General features: G+C 38.4%; 1 protein-coding gene across 1 annotated transcript in view; it reads right to left on the bottom strand.

The window, feature by feature from the left end:
- The window catches only part of DPP6 (dipeptidyl peptidase like 6), a 567,251-nt gene that overhangs the window by 87,816 nt on the left and 465,608 nt on the right, over nucleotides 1-13,827 (bottom strand). The gene's annotated exons all lie outside the window — the stretch shown is intronic.

Here is a 13,827-nt window from a genome sequence, read left to right as displayed (position 1 = left end):
GCATTTTGCTTTTACAATAATTGGCAGTACAAAATCACATATCACATTTTTATGGTGTCTTTTGTCAAAAAAAAAGGATTTCCACAGCTTGCTTCCAATGCCATCATCTAATAGAAAGATGCTAATTTATTATACAACAAACCGAAGTTTGCCCTTTGATACAAGCTTTATTTTTCTTGCTACTGTCTTCATTTCAGAAATTGAACAGCACAGTTAGAGGGCATGAAATGAAGAATGCCAGCACTCAGGATTTTGAAAAAGTAGTCCAGGACACGGTAGCAGCTTGCAGAGCTGATGGTGATGTATGTACTGACTGAACTGGCTACTGGAAACATCTTCTTGCTTGTTTCCACCTGCTCCCATTTCCTTAAAACACGACTGGCAACCTATTAAGGAAATTTGAATTCGGTTTTTAATGCAGATGCAACAAGACAACATGAGCTATGGAACAGGGGGTGGTCACTGTGACTGTAGCACGCTGGGCAACAAATGAGGCACAACCTCCATGAGGAGGTTGATGTTTTGGCTGGGGAGGGGGTGCACATACTCCAAGGACTCAATGGAGTGTCCTAGACCTCCTGCCCTGCCCTGGTCACCCAGTCACCTTCCTACAGGAACCAGGGTGGATGGGACAAAGACACCCATGGGGTCTCACCTCCCTGCCAGCATGGATGCAGCCTGCCATAACCCTCAGCCCGTCTTTGGAAGCTTTTCCCCTCCTGTCACAAAAATCTGGTGGCTTCAGGTTGCTGAGAGACTGAACGATCAAAATGTCGTGGGACCTCACAGCTCCTTGGAACAGGTCCACACCAAGGATTGCTATGGGGTACCTCAGCCTCTGCAAACACCTGCTCACACAGCTGTCTATGGGAAAGCAATCCCATCCTGGAGAAGAATTCATAAATACAAAATTCTTATCAATCATAAACCTTTCAATCTGAGTTTGTCAGGAAAGGAGTCTAACATAAGACTCCTAAATAAATCTCCTGCATTTTTTTAAAGCTAATTTCATGTGAGTCATTAGATCTACTGCTATGAGAATGCTTTTGGGAATCCGGGGGTTTATTTAGGTGTTTAAGTGCTAATGAGTAAGCAAAACTTTCGCTAGCCACTTAAAAAATATTAGTCCATGGCATCAGTCTTTATCATTGGGTTAAATGGTTTGTTCTGTGTATTGCTGATGACACAGATCATCTCACATCCTCGCCCCAAAGTGAATGATATCCTGCTCAAAGTAGGACTCATTTTTCTAAAATATTTTTAAACTCCATTCAGGCTTCAAAGAAGTACTGAACAGGGTGTCAAAAAGTCATTTAGACTGAAAGACAAATCATTAATATAATTTAGCAGATATTTACAGATGGGGTTTTATGCGCCTGAAGATATTGAAACAAACATTAGGTATCTTTACCACGATGCTAGAATGCACTTTCTCATGTTACACTGACAAAAACATAGAATTGGGAAAAATATTTGCTTTCAGCTTCTGTTTCACTTCCTATTATGGTATGTATTTCACCTAAAGATGAGCTGGAAAGATTCCAGAAGAAAGTATAGATCCTAATTTAATTTTGGCAGCAGTTATTGCAACTATGCCTAAAGGTAAAAAGTATGACTGCAACTGTAGCTTGCTTTTATTCCTTTGGCCTGCAGGGGGTCTTAAACTAAGACAGGCTGCATCCAATTAATGTTTTTTGAAAGTAAAAAATATGTTGTGGAAGATATTACATTGTCTTTCCTACCTTGATTTTTAGTAAGCAGAGGAGCCAGATGAGTGATGCCAAGTAAAGAATTTTATGTGTTAGCTAGTCTGCATATGGGAGGGCTCCTGAAGTTTAAATGTACATAAAAATCAGGAAGACTAAGCAGTATAAGATACTTTGGGCCCAAACAAATCCAAATCTTTGTGTTCAGTGTCCAAGAGCTAAACATGCTGGGCATGATTGGGTGAGAGCTCTTCTGTGACAGGCACACATTCAGGTGGAGTTATTCAAGCAATGCAACTCATCCTTTGCCCAGCTTCTCGCAGCAAATGAAGGTTTTTGCAATATTTTGTACTGTATTAAATTTTAAATGAATCTACAAGAAAAGTAAAGAAGGTGGATTGACAACCTGTCCCTGCTCTTTGCTTTGTAAAGCATTGCAATGCTTTCTGTCTTCACTATTTTGTCTTTAGAAGCTTCACTGCACTAATCAGGCTGCATGAGGTATGCAGCTGCAATGGAAAAATTAATACAGTGTTCTAACTTCAAACTGTCTCCCATATAATTCAGAGCCAAACTGCAGCACCTCATAGAGAATTTAAAATTATCCTCTTTGCAGTGCCTTGTACCCTAAAAATGTCAACCATAATCAAAATAAAAGATAACTGAAGCACCACAAGGAAGATTTCTGTGTAATGTATCTTATAAATTAAGAAAAAGCTTTTGAACTTGTGCTATTCATCAAAATGAAATGTCTTTGGATTACTTCACATTCTGGGTTAGAAAGATATTAGATGATATTATGAAATACCTATATATTTTTACTTTTTTGGTTTTATGACATCAAAGCAGTGCTTTCTATTAAATGATTAGAACCCTTTCAGCTAATAAGAGGATAATAATTTTTTGTAAAGAAATAATAAAAAAATGTACAGACAACAATTTCACATTATTTAATGCTTGCTTTACATAGCAGTTCTAGACTAACATAAAATGACAACAGAAGGGGTCAAGCACAGTTTTATGTCTCTCTCTATACTGGAGACGAAGAACAGACTCAGAATTTCTGGTGTCTTCTCTTTTGGTGTGCATATTTGTGCAAGACCTTACCCACAATACTCTTGCAATGGATATGCCTTTTATCTTGGACAGCACATAGAAGTCCAGCACTAAGTGTAACTAATTGTATGGAAAATAAACCTGTGGTATGTTGGGAAGATATCCCCACATTAAATACCATGCTCATTTTCATCATGACACATTCAACTCAGGGGAAAGAGAAGATATTCTGAAAGAAGTAAGAAGAATAGAAACACTCCTACTTAGATTGAAGAAACAGAAGTTGCTAACTATATAGAATGAACAAGGAAGATGTAAGCTCTCCAAGATAAAGGAGAGGAAACAGAAAAGAGGAAAAGGACATTTCACTCTTGTTTTTCCAAAACAACAGGGAAACCAATGAAATCTAGAGGAAAGTTCTTTAAAAGTGGATAATTCCCCCCTTCCTCCCCACTGAACTCAGAATTAACACGTGGAACTCCTTGCTACTGATGTAACAGAAGGCAAGAACTTCACTATCTTCCTGTTGGATGTTATAATAGGGTTCAAAAGAAGAAATATTTCTTAACAAAGCTAAAAAGATAACTGCAATGTCTTAGGGAACTAAGATAAAGTGTTTTTTTGGTTTGGTTTGGGGTTTTTTTGTTTGTTTTTTTGTTTTGGTTTGGTTTTTGTGAGGTTTTTTGGGGTTTTTTTTGTGTTGGTGTTGGGGTTTTTTGTTTGTTTTTTTTTAAAAATAACTCACTCCCAGGGTAATAAAAATCAATGGGGATTTTGCTGTTGGCTTTGTGTGGCTCAGGATGTCACCTGAAACTTTCAGCATAAGATAAAACCCTTTTAGCCTCAGGTATCAACACATCACTAACTCGTGTGAGCTGGGAAGAAATCTCTCCCTGTTTGCAATATGGTTTGAAGCAATCAGTTTAATACATTTGACATCCTGTGTGACACAACTAATATCAGAGAAAAAAATACTAGACTGGTTGGACAACAAGCCTGAGATAGAAGAAGAGCTTTAAGTCAAAGATTAAGTATTTATCCAATAAGATAAATTTATACAGTAAGATAAATGTTTACACTAAGAACGAAATAAACTCAATTCACTTAAAGCACACGAGCCTCAACAACACTGACTGATTTAAGGAGGATTCATTTTAAATGTTTTTGCAACTGCTTAAAGGCTTCTGAAGTCATATTCTCTACCAAAATGACCCAGAATGGTATTAAGTAATTATGCCGCAGTAATTAAAATACTGTTACTTTTGAATAGATTAACTTATGGACCTTTTCAGGAATCTCATGAAAATAATCTCTTTAAGACCACTGCAAAAGTCACAGTGACCAACTATTTTGAGCAGATGAATACTACAACTCCTTGCAGAGACCCTTGTGAGCCCGTGGGGAACCCAGTCCGGAGGAGTCTGTTCCTGAAGGACTGCACCCATGGAAAGGACCAACGCTGGACCAGTTCATGAAGAACTGCAGCCTGTGGGAAGGACTTATGCTGGAGAAGCTCATGAAGGACTGTCTCCCATGGGTGGGACCCCACACTGGAGGAAAGGAAGAGGGTGAGGAGTAAGGAGCGGTGGAGACAAAGCGATATGAACTGAACACAAGCCCCATTCCCGGTCTGTTTTGCCCATCATGTTGATTTTAAATGTCTCCCTGTCCTTATTTCGACCCATGAGCTTCTCACAGCATTTTCTTCCCTAGTCCCATTGAGGAGTGGGATTGATAGAGCAGTTTGGTGGGCATCAGGTAGCCAGCCAAGGTCAATGTGCTACAACAGTTCCACAGTTTAATCAAGGACTTTTTTTTTTTTTTTTTAAATTTTTATTTTTCAGTGCAACATACTTCCTTAAATTTTTTTAACTTCTATTCATTTTTTGGGGATGTTAATGATAGGAATGTTTTGTGCTGAACTGTTTATTAACTATCTAAATATTCATATGGTGTTACACATCACATTGGCCTGAAAGCCCCAGGCAAATAGAAAGATTTCACTTCCCAATATGTCCAGGAAGTAGAAAAGTATTACCTCTTTATTTCTGTGCTAAGGTCTGTCTGAGGTCTGTGTTACAGAGTCACAGCATGTAACTGGGCTTTGGAAATGTCAGATCATGAACAGAAATAGTTTTGAGCATGATCAAGCTCTTCCTGGGAATGGACACAGAGAAAGATCTCTCCCTCCTCCCTTCCATTCCTAGTGCTTTCTAACTCCATCTAAATATTTTGGAGATAGCCCTTCTCAAGCCAGTTTTGTTTTTTCCACTGCCATATGAAACCTGGAAGCTGAGGGCTGCAAAAATGAAAAACTGCAAAAAGAAAAATACTACCTGCTGTTTGTCCAAATTAAAACTTGTCCTTACTACACAAAATTAGCATGCCCATCCTTGTCCATGTAGCATTTTGAAGCAGATATGATAATTGTGTTTTCACTTTGGCATATCAAGGAAATCTAAAGAGCATTGTACTGGAAAGATCTTGGCATTTTGCACTTTTCATTCTTACATCAATTGCAGCAGGAAAATGTGTGATCAATCCAAAATCAGTTCTAAAGCTTGTTGCTGATTGACTATGCATTATTTAATGCTCTGCCAATTTTTCCTTTTGAATCTTGTGAAATGCAAACTTTGATGTTCAAATAGCTTCCATTAATACATTCTGTCATGAAGGTTGTTAATGCATATGACATTACGCCAACTCTTATCAGTTCTTCAAAAAGGGAAATAAAACGGCTCCTCACCATTGAGCTTACATAATAAGAGCTAGTATTTTAATCATGCTTTTCTTGTTGCCATTTAAATATAGCTTGATAGCAGGTGGAAAAAAAGATGTAAGACAAAAAACTTCCTAATATTTCAATTCTCTCCATCAAATGGTTTATATTCACAACTTAGGAAAAAGACAGATAACCATTGTGATGGAGGAGTGAGATAAAGAATTTTTAAATCAACTTTTTTTCTTTACAAAACCAAAATGTCATTATTAAAACCAGTGATGAACCAACGAAACGTCCACACAATCAACACATTGCAGAGAATCACATGTTGATAAATTATTGGCAGAAAAGGCTGTGGTTTCAGTTTTTCATACCAGGGTTTATTTTTGCTTAAATTCAACGTAAGAAGCTAACTCCTTTCTAAGGCAAGACACAGCAGTTTCTGAAGGTACACAACAAATAGATAAGGCTTACTTTAATTCAACTTTACCCAGCCCAGAGATGGGTAAACGTGGTGTTTAAACCAATGTGAGGACTACACCAGGTTTAAAATCATTCTGCAGGAAGGCTTTCATGACAGAGAAGGTGAAACTACCCCAAGGAGCACTAAAACCAGAGAATACACTAGTACAGACTGATGCACGTAAGAATCTTGCTGATCCATAGGCACATCAAAACCAGCATTCATGACTTCTCATTGGAGATCTAAGGCTTGTATGCATCTGATATTAGTGGTGTAAGAGATTAACTGCATGGAAATTAATGAAATGAAGGGACATGTAATTGATTCTGCAATGGAAAACCGTCAGAGTTACTGTAAAAGATAAATGAAAAATCTGCTGCCTTCAGTGGCTTTGATTACATTTCTAGGAAAGGATGTGCAGAAGTCAACACTTGTAAATTCTGTAAAGCTCCTGATTTTATCCATATGTCTTGGAAATTGCTAATATCCCTTGTAAAATAAACATTAAGAACTTAATTTTGTTTTCATCGTGCATGATCAACAAAGAGACTAAGAAGCCAGAGAGAATGGAAAAGTGTTCCTTCATGTCTTCAAATAAAGAAATATTTTATATTTCTATGAACAGTGCCTAGGTCCCATTTAGTAGCTCCCAAGAGACGATATGGCTCTCCAGGTCTGGGGTGACTTTGCTCGAGGGCTGGGGGGGATGAACACCTTGCCTGCAGGAGGTGGGCATGGGTAGAGAAAGTAAAGGAGCAGTGGGAGAAGGTCAGAAGACCTTCGACACCATCAGAGGTGTCAAAAAGGATATTGAAGAATTTTCTCTGAGATCCTTACATGAAAGGAGGAGCAGGCAGAGTCTGAGCTGATTGGGCTGGTAAATGGAGACTCCGGTGAAGGCAAAGGCTGGAAGCTCGTGACTTCAGACACTATGAGGAAGGATCCTTCTCTTCTGACAGATCTGCAGCTACAGACCAGGTTCTGTACCCCAGTTCTGGGGCTGGGAGCTCCGTCCTGCCTGAGGAGGAAGCTTTAGACCCAGAACAACTGGGGAGGGAGATGATGGCCCGCAGCCAGGCAAGGAAGTGGTAGACCAGGCTGGCAACAAAAGGGAGATGTGGGCAAGACCTTTTAAATTAGGCACAGAAGAGGTTCTTTGTCTTGCTTGTCCCAGCTTAAGTGCATTAACATTCTCCTCAGTTTTCTACAAGCTCCTCTACATTTTTGACAGTGCATCATTATAAACACAGCACATTTCCATTTGTATTCTGTGAGCAGGCTAGTCCACAACACATACGGATTCTAATCATACCTAGAATTTGCCAGAGTCCAGCCAAACAAGCAATTATAATGATTCTGGAGATTTAAAAATATATGTTTCAAGAAAAATATGCTGTCCTATTTTCTGTTCTTCAAGGAAGAAAAGAAGGTTTATTTCACCTCAACAAAGGGAATCATGTCTGTTTGGATTTCTTTGCCCTGGATTCTAATGTGGTTATTTTAATTTATAACTGCCTTGTTATATTAAAGAATGTATCAGTAAATGTACCATTTAGTATGGAACTCTGATTCTGCTTTTAAGTTCTGCTTGATGGATTATCTTGTATTCTGTAACCTAATATCATTGATGGTTATGTAGGGCATCACTATAAATTAGATTATTTAATGTGAGATGATACAGTGTTTAATTTTAAATATTTTATTGTGTTATAGAATGAATATCTGGCAAAGGAGAACACACAGATTACTTGTCAGCATTAAGAAACTGGCAACTGGGATTCAGGGTTCCTCCCAGTACACGTGACCTCGGATGGTGAGCTATTCAGTGTAATATTCTTCTTTAATGCAGTGTTTAGTAATGGAAACCATCAACATCCATTTCCAGCAGGTGAAGAGTAAAGCTAACAGAATTGTTCCTGAGGCTCTCTCATGGCTCTGACAAATGGCAGTTTCTAGGGAAGGTGAGATCACCACCACAAACCAAGGTGAGCTGCTCCACAGCCCCTCAGATGGGACTGCTTAGTCCTGCCAGCAGCATCCCAACATCTGCCGCTTAAACACATGCTCACCCATGACTGCTGCGATCTAAGTAAAATGTAACTATTTTCATGGCACAAAATAGCAGCTTTCCAGGAACAACACCTTTCATAACCAGCTTTTTCAATGGACATCATCTACCAACCACAGTTTTGTAAGATGCCAGAAACCCTTATGCACAGACCTAAAGGAGGTACTTGTAGCTGCTATATCTCTGAAATGAAAAATGCCATTAACAAAAGATATATGTTCAAATCCATAAAGCTCAGTTGAAATTAAAGGAATATCAACATTTTAGATCTCTGTAATAGGAGGGAATTATTTTCAATGGAACTGCCCTATGCTACAGTGTTGCACTGTCAGGAATTTTGCACTTTATGCAACTGCAGTAGCATATAATGAAATGTGGTAACATATAAATGAAGATAATTCAGTACTTGCCCTACAGCGCAACAAGATGGTGAGTCTTTCTAAGCTAGCAACTCCATCGATACATGCATGTCTTGTAAGTACATACTCAGTTTCCCTAATGCAGAGCGTGAATGTCCACATTTAATATTTAATTCTGTAAGTCCACTATAAGGTAGGAATTTAGTGCCACTTTCATGCTGTAGCTTAACCAGAAAACAAAGTGACATATATGAAGCCACAGCGGAAGCCTATGGCAGTGTTTCACGTCCAGGGATGATGCCTTAAATACTACATCATCCTGTGCCTCATATTCGGGTGTAAGAACAGTAACTTTTTCTCTGATTTATTGATAAAACTTATGTGGCAAATAATCAATTTGATTTTTTCCTCTGAAATCTTTCGCGTCCACATTAAGAGCAACATCTTATTTATAATAATCAACTATATCTTCTTTCAGTAACATTTATCGTAGCATCCTCACTTATCCTACATGCCTTGCTCTCTTGCTACTGACAAAAATGCAGTACCAAGACCGCTGAGATGGGAAGGGACACAACCGTTCTCAGCAGAGCTCACAACACTGACTGTGCCAAAACTTTGCTTTGGGGAAGGAGGACCAAACACATCAAGCCCACTGATGCCAAAGGAAATGATAGGGATGTGCAAAAATAAAAATAGGACACTACGGCCACTGTAACCAAAGAGCAGAGCATCAAAGGAAAAAAAACCAAACACAACACTTTTCCAGTGGAATTCTTTGAATAAAATGTGGGGAGAGGAGAAGGAGAATCCCCAGAGTAACCTGGCCAGGTATTTAGTATACATGCAATGTCTTGCTGGGGTTTTCTGGAAGAGTTCATATTCTGACACTGGAAAAGGGGATGAGGGGGGAGACAGCATATCATTATCCTGAAGCTCTTGCTTTTCCCCTAATGCAGGAACTGTGTAAAAAGCTGTCTGAATATCCCCTACCATGCTTAAATGGGGCTTATATAGTCCTTAGGGACAGAGGGGCTTTTATTTCTTGTAACGAGCAAGATAACCAAGCCAGAATAATTACACAAAGCAGACCACAGCTAAATATTGATTCAGATGTCACTGCAAAAGGAAAAGGTGAGAGAACAGCAGCTTGAAAATAATGATGTAGAAATCTATGAAATAATGGTGGAGACAAATAGACTTACAGCAATTATACACACAGCAGTTCAAAAGCCCTGCTGAATTATAGTAGGAACAACAGCAGATGATCCAGTACCTCCTGTGAAAATGGTCCTCCTCACTTGATATCTATGCAGCCCTTCTGCCTGGAACTAAGCTTGCATGACAGGCACAAATTTAGGCAAGGAAAAACCTGCTAATTAGAAGAGTCACTCCAGTTTAGTTTCAGGTGTCATCACTTAACCAGCTTTTCGCATCTAGATATCCTAGTTAGCAAGACACTGTGCTACAGTGTTAAAAAAAATTTATAACAAGGAATGAAATGGATCCATCATTCAAATGTTTTATATATGAACGAACTCTAATATTGCTCTAAATTGCATTGCACTTTTTTAGACAGTAGTATCTATGACAATAAGCTGTTTACCAGCATTAGCATTTATTGTTTGAGGGCACCTGCAAACCTCTAACACGGTAGGGGCTGAAAGACTTGTTCCTCCTGGCATACGCATTTCACTGAAATAGAGACTTTTTAATGCAACTTCTGCACCTGCTGTGAAACATAACTTCTATTATTTAGAACTAATTATACACTTGATTGCTGCATAATCTACAAGAATAAATGGTAGTTCCTGCTCTAAGAGTTGGCAATGGAAAAGGTTTATTGACTATGAATGCAGAAGAAACCTGTTTTGACCATTCTGTGGGGTTGCAGTAAATGCAAGGGCTAAACTTTCAGCAGCTATAATCCTCTTCCTGCACATTTTTGGTACTTCAAAGAAAAAGTGGAAACAGTAAAAGACTGACTGGCCAGGAGAATCTCAAAAAAAAAGAAAAAAGAAAAAAAAGAAGTTTCTCTTTGCTGAAGAATAAATGCTATGATCTATGACAGATACTTTTTTGAATTATAACTACTGCCTCTAAAGTCGTGCAGAACTGCTTTCCCCAGCACCTGATGTGTCACCATTATCATTAGTATCTCTCAGGGCTGTTACAGATTCTGATTTTATAAAAAAGAAAATAGCAGCACAGCAGAAGTTCTTCTGCTTTTGAAATTGGAGTTTAAGAACTGCTGTGAACTCTGGTGCTGTCAACACAGGTAAATATTCACTGTGCATTATTAGAGCAGTCCTACTGCTTGCTCCTTCTTTTTGACAATAGGGCCCACATATAAACCCAGCTTGTCCTTAAAGTAAATATTTTGAACCTGGATGTGCTCATTTTGGGATAACTTAGATAAAAGCATTCCAAAAACTTCCATTTTTTTTGATTCCTTGAGCACTTCAGCTACAGATATGCACCAAACAATCTCTCGCTCCTGAAGCACTCCCTGACTTCAGCCATGCTGCCAAGCGAACCAGCAAAGAAAATCTCTTCACACTGTATTTTATATAAATATATGTATAAATATTTTAATAAATAAAGGGGTCCAAGCCTCTCAACTGCACAAGTTTTATGAAAACTGAGTTCAAGGTGATAGTAACTACTAAGATTTGCATAGATATTGGGGCAAATGTGCCATGGAAGCTTCATGTGAGCCCTCTGCACGTGGGCAGAACCTCCATCTAAAAGATGTACTATTATAGAGCATGAAACTGGTAAAATATTCCAACAAGATAAATTAACAGAAGCTTTTTATTTGTGGCAGGATCGAAACTCCAAAATTAGGTAACCGTTGAGTCATAAATGCAAGATCACTAAAAGAGAGAAAATATAAGATTTTTACAATGATAAGCATACGCAGAACAGAGCAAACGTACAGCCTAAACCTTTTTTTTTTTTTTTTGCAGGCCTCTCATGTCACCAACACCCTCACATTTCTTGCAAGTATCACATGAACTGTTTGAGGGTAATACAGTCTATTTACTGAAAACCAGCAAGTACACTGCTTTTGCCATCGAATACCAAGGGGAACTTTGGGCTGTCAGGTGCACTATGGAAAAGATGGATTTTTTTTTTCATAGTCATTTTGCACAGTAATTCACACCTTCAAAAGGTGAATATATCATAATGACAATTTAATGATGTTTTTCAGTCATTCCATAAAGGCAAAAATGATGGCTCATGTTGTAGGACAAATGAGAGGAATGAGCACTTCAATAATAACCACATTTAGAAAATGTTATCTCTTGTACTGAAGCTAGTGTCTCTCTTTCTATTGACTTAGGAGCCCATACTGGTAGAGGCCTAATTCTTCCACCAGCTCTGTAAAACCTAATTTGTTAAGACTTCAGCTGAAATCTCAGAAAGGCTAAACCATTTTTCTGAGGTGCCAGAAATTAGGGCTTTTTTGCATTCTGATCATCTGCCGTAGATTTTCTCAGATCCAATATCTGCCATTATTTATTCAGATCTGTTGGCATGTGTGGCATTTTGCAGGCTAGTAAGAAGTCAAGAACCATGCTCTGAGGAGTTCATCATCTAAAAATTGGCATGTAATGTAATGAGTAAGGACAGAGGAAAACAAGATAAATAGAAAATTGCTCCTGGGAAAGTTAAACTGTTTATTTTTAATCGTAAAGAATGCAGATCACTCAGGCTGCTTCTGTTTTAGATTTGTTTCTTTTTTTGAACGATTAGACATGCAAGAGACAAAGAGGTCAGACACAGGAACCACAAGTTCCGCTAGGAAGGACAAAATAGAAGCTACAAAGGGAATAAAATATTTCGGAACCGAACACTCTTGCTCTCTTGCCCTGCCTCTCCTTTGAAGAAGAACAAACCAGGAGATTTCAAGGGGAAAGCTTTTTATTTCCTGAAAGCTGGGGTATCTTCAATGTGATGCAAACCCACTCACCCGTGGCTCCCACCTTTCCTGAGAGATGCAGGATGAGGTCGGTTGCAGACTGTGCACAGAGAGAGGCTGCTGTGAGCAGCACCAGAGCTGGTGCACGCTCATGTACCTCAGTTTAGTTGTAGGACCACCCTGAGATACTCTGACATGTGTTTGGCCACATAACCACCCAGACCCAGAGGAGCTGACATGAAGTTCTCAGCATCTTATCCCTTTCCATCCCATTTGACACTTTTTGCCTCCCTCTCCTGCAACACAACCCAGCCTACATTTAGCAACCACGTTCACATTTTCAAGTTTAAATTTAATTTTAACTTTATTTTTTCTCTGCCTTTGCACTCGATGTTGTCCCCACAGAGACACACATTTCACTGGCAATTATATTCTGAGTAACTCCATTAGTCCTGAAATACAGAACAATGAGCATTGTATATTTTTTCTATCTATCTATCGCATTTATAATGCTTGTATAATGCTTCTTTTTTCTCTGGTGATTCTCTGCTGATCGTAAGCTATCAATAGATTATATGGATGCATGTGAAAGCCTGCTTATTCTATAAACTACAGCTATCATTTTAATGACTAATGACTATCACTTAAATGACTGGAAAGGAAAAGAGCAAAAAAGCACCTATGTTAGAGGTATGCGAGATAATGCTTAAACTACCAGTGAGGTTCTTCTCACCTACCCTGATTTCAAATGCAAGAGGGAATACAGCTGAATTACAGGCCAAAACAAACAAACAAACACCATACAGAACAAAGCCACTGTTGAAAGATGTATCCAAGATTCATATGGAATTCAATAGTAACAGGAATATTTGAAGTTACTTAAAAAAAATCTGCCCTGTGTCCCACAGAAGGGGTATGTACTAAACTTGATGTCTTAATGAATTAAGTTTTCACCGTATATTTCTTAAAAGATGGTGAAAAAAGGTGTCAATTATTTCAGCATTAAAGGATAAAGTTGGGAGTAAAGAAGACTTTTCTTCTGAACTGTACATACTGTCCTGTTGTATAAATAATTCGTCCATTTTTATATGAATATTTTTCTTTTCTGTATTGTTATGTTATATATGGTAGAGAAGGCAATGGAGGAAGTAAATTGGTTGGTTTGACTTTGATATGAAAAAAATTAAATCTGCTGTCTGTGGTGGAAGTTAAGGACACCCGTTCAGCTTGGTAAAACTAATATGAATGTGAATCAGTAACATGCTGTGACTCAAGGTGCTGAAGGTACACAAGTTCGCAGCAAAACTCTATTAAAGAAAGGCAGATTCACTTGTGAAATGGAGAAAAATCACTAACAACTCAATATCAGCTTTTAATTAGTAGATGCAGCTTTCGCTATACTTTGCGGAGTTCAGTCTGTTAAACTTAAAATACAAAAGGCTGGTCTATTTTTACTTTCTTTGCCGTGTCCTGAAGGCAGTCTCCAGTTGTTGAACATAATGTATTGTCAACTGATTGTACATTATCA

The sequence above is a fragment of the Caloenas nicobarica genome, chromosome 2 (genome assembly GCF_036013445.1).
Source record: "Caloenas nicobarica isolate bCalNic1 chromosome 2, bCalNic1.hap1, whole genome shotgun sequence".
Lineage (NCBI taxonomy): Eukaryota > Metazoa > Chordata > Aves > Columbiformes > Columbidae > Caloenas > Caloenas nicobarica.
This window is presented reverse-complemented; position numbering and strand designations above follow the sequence as displayed.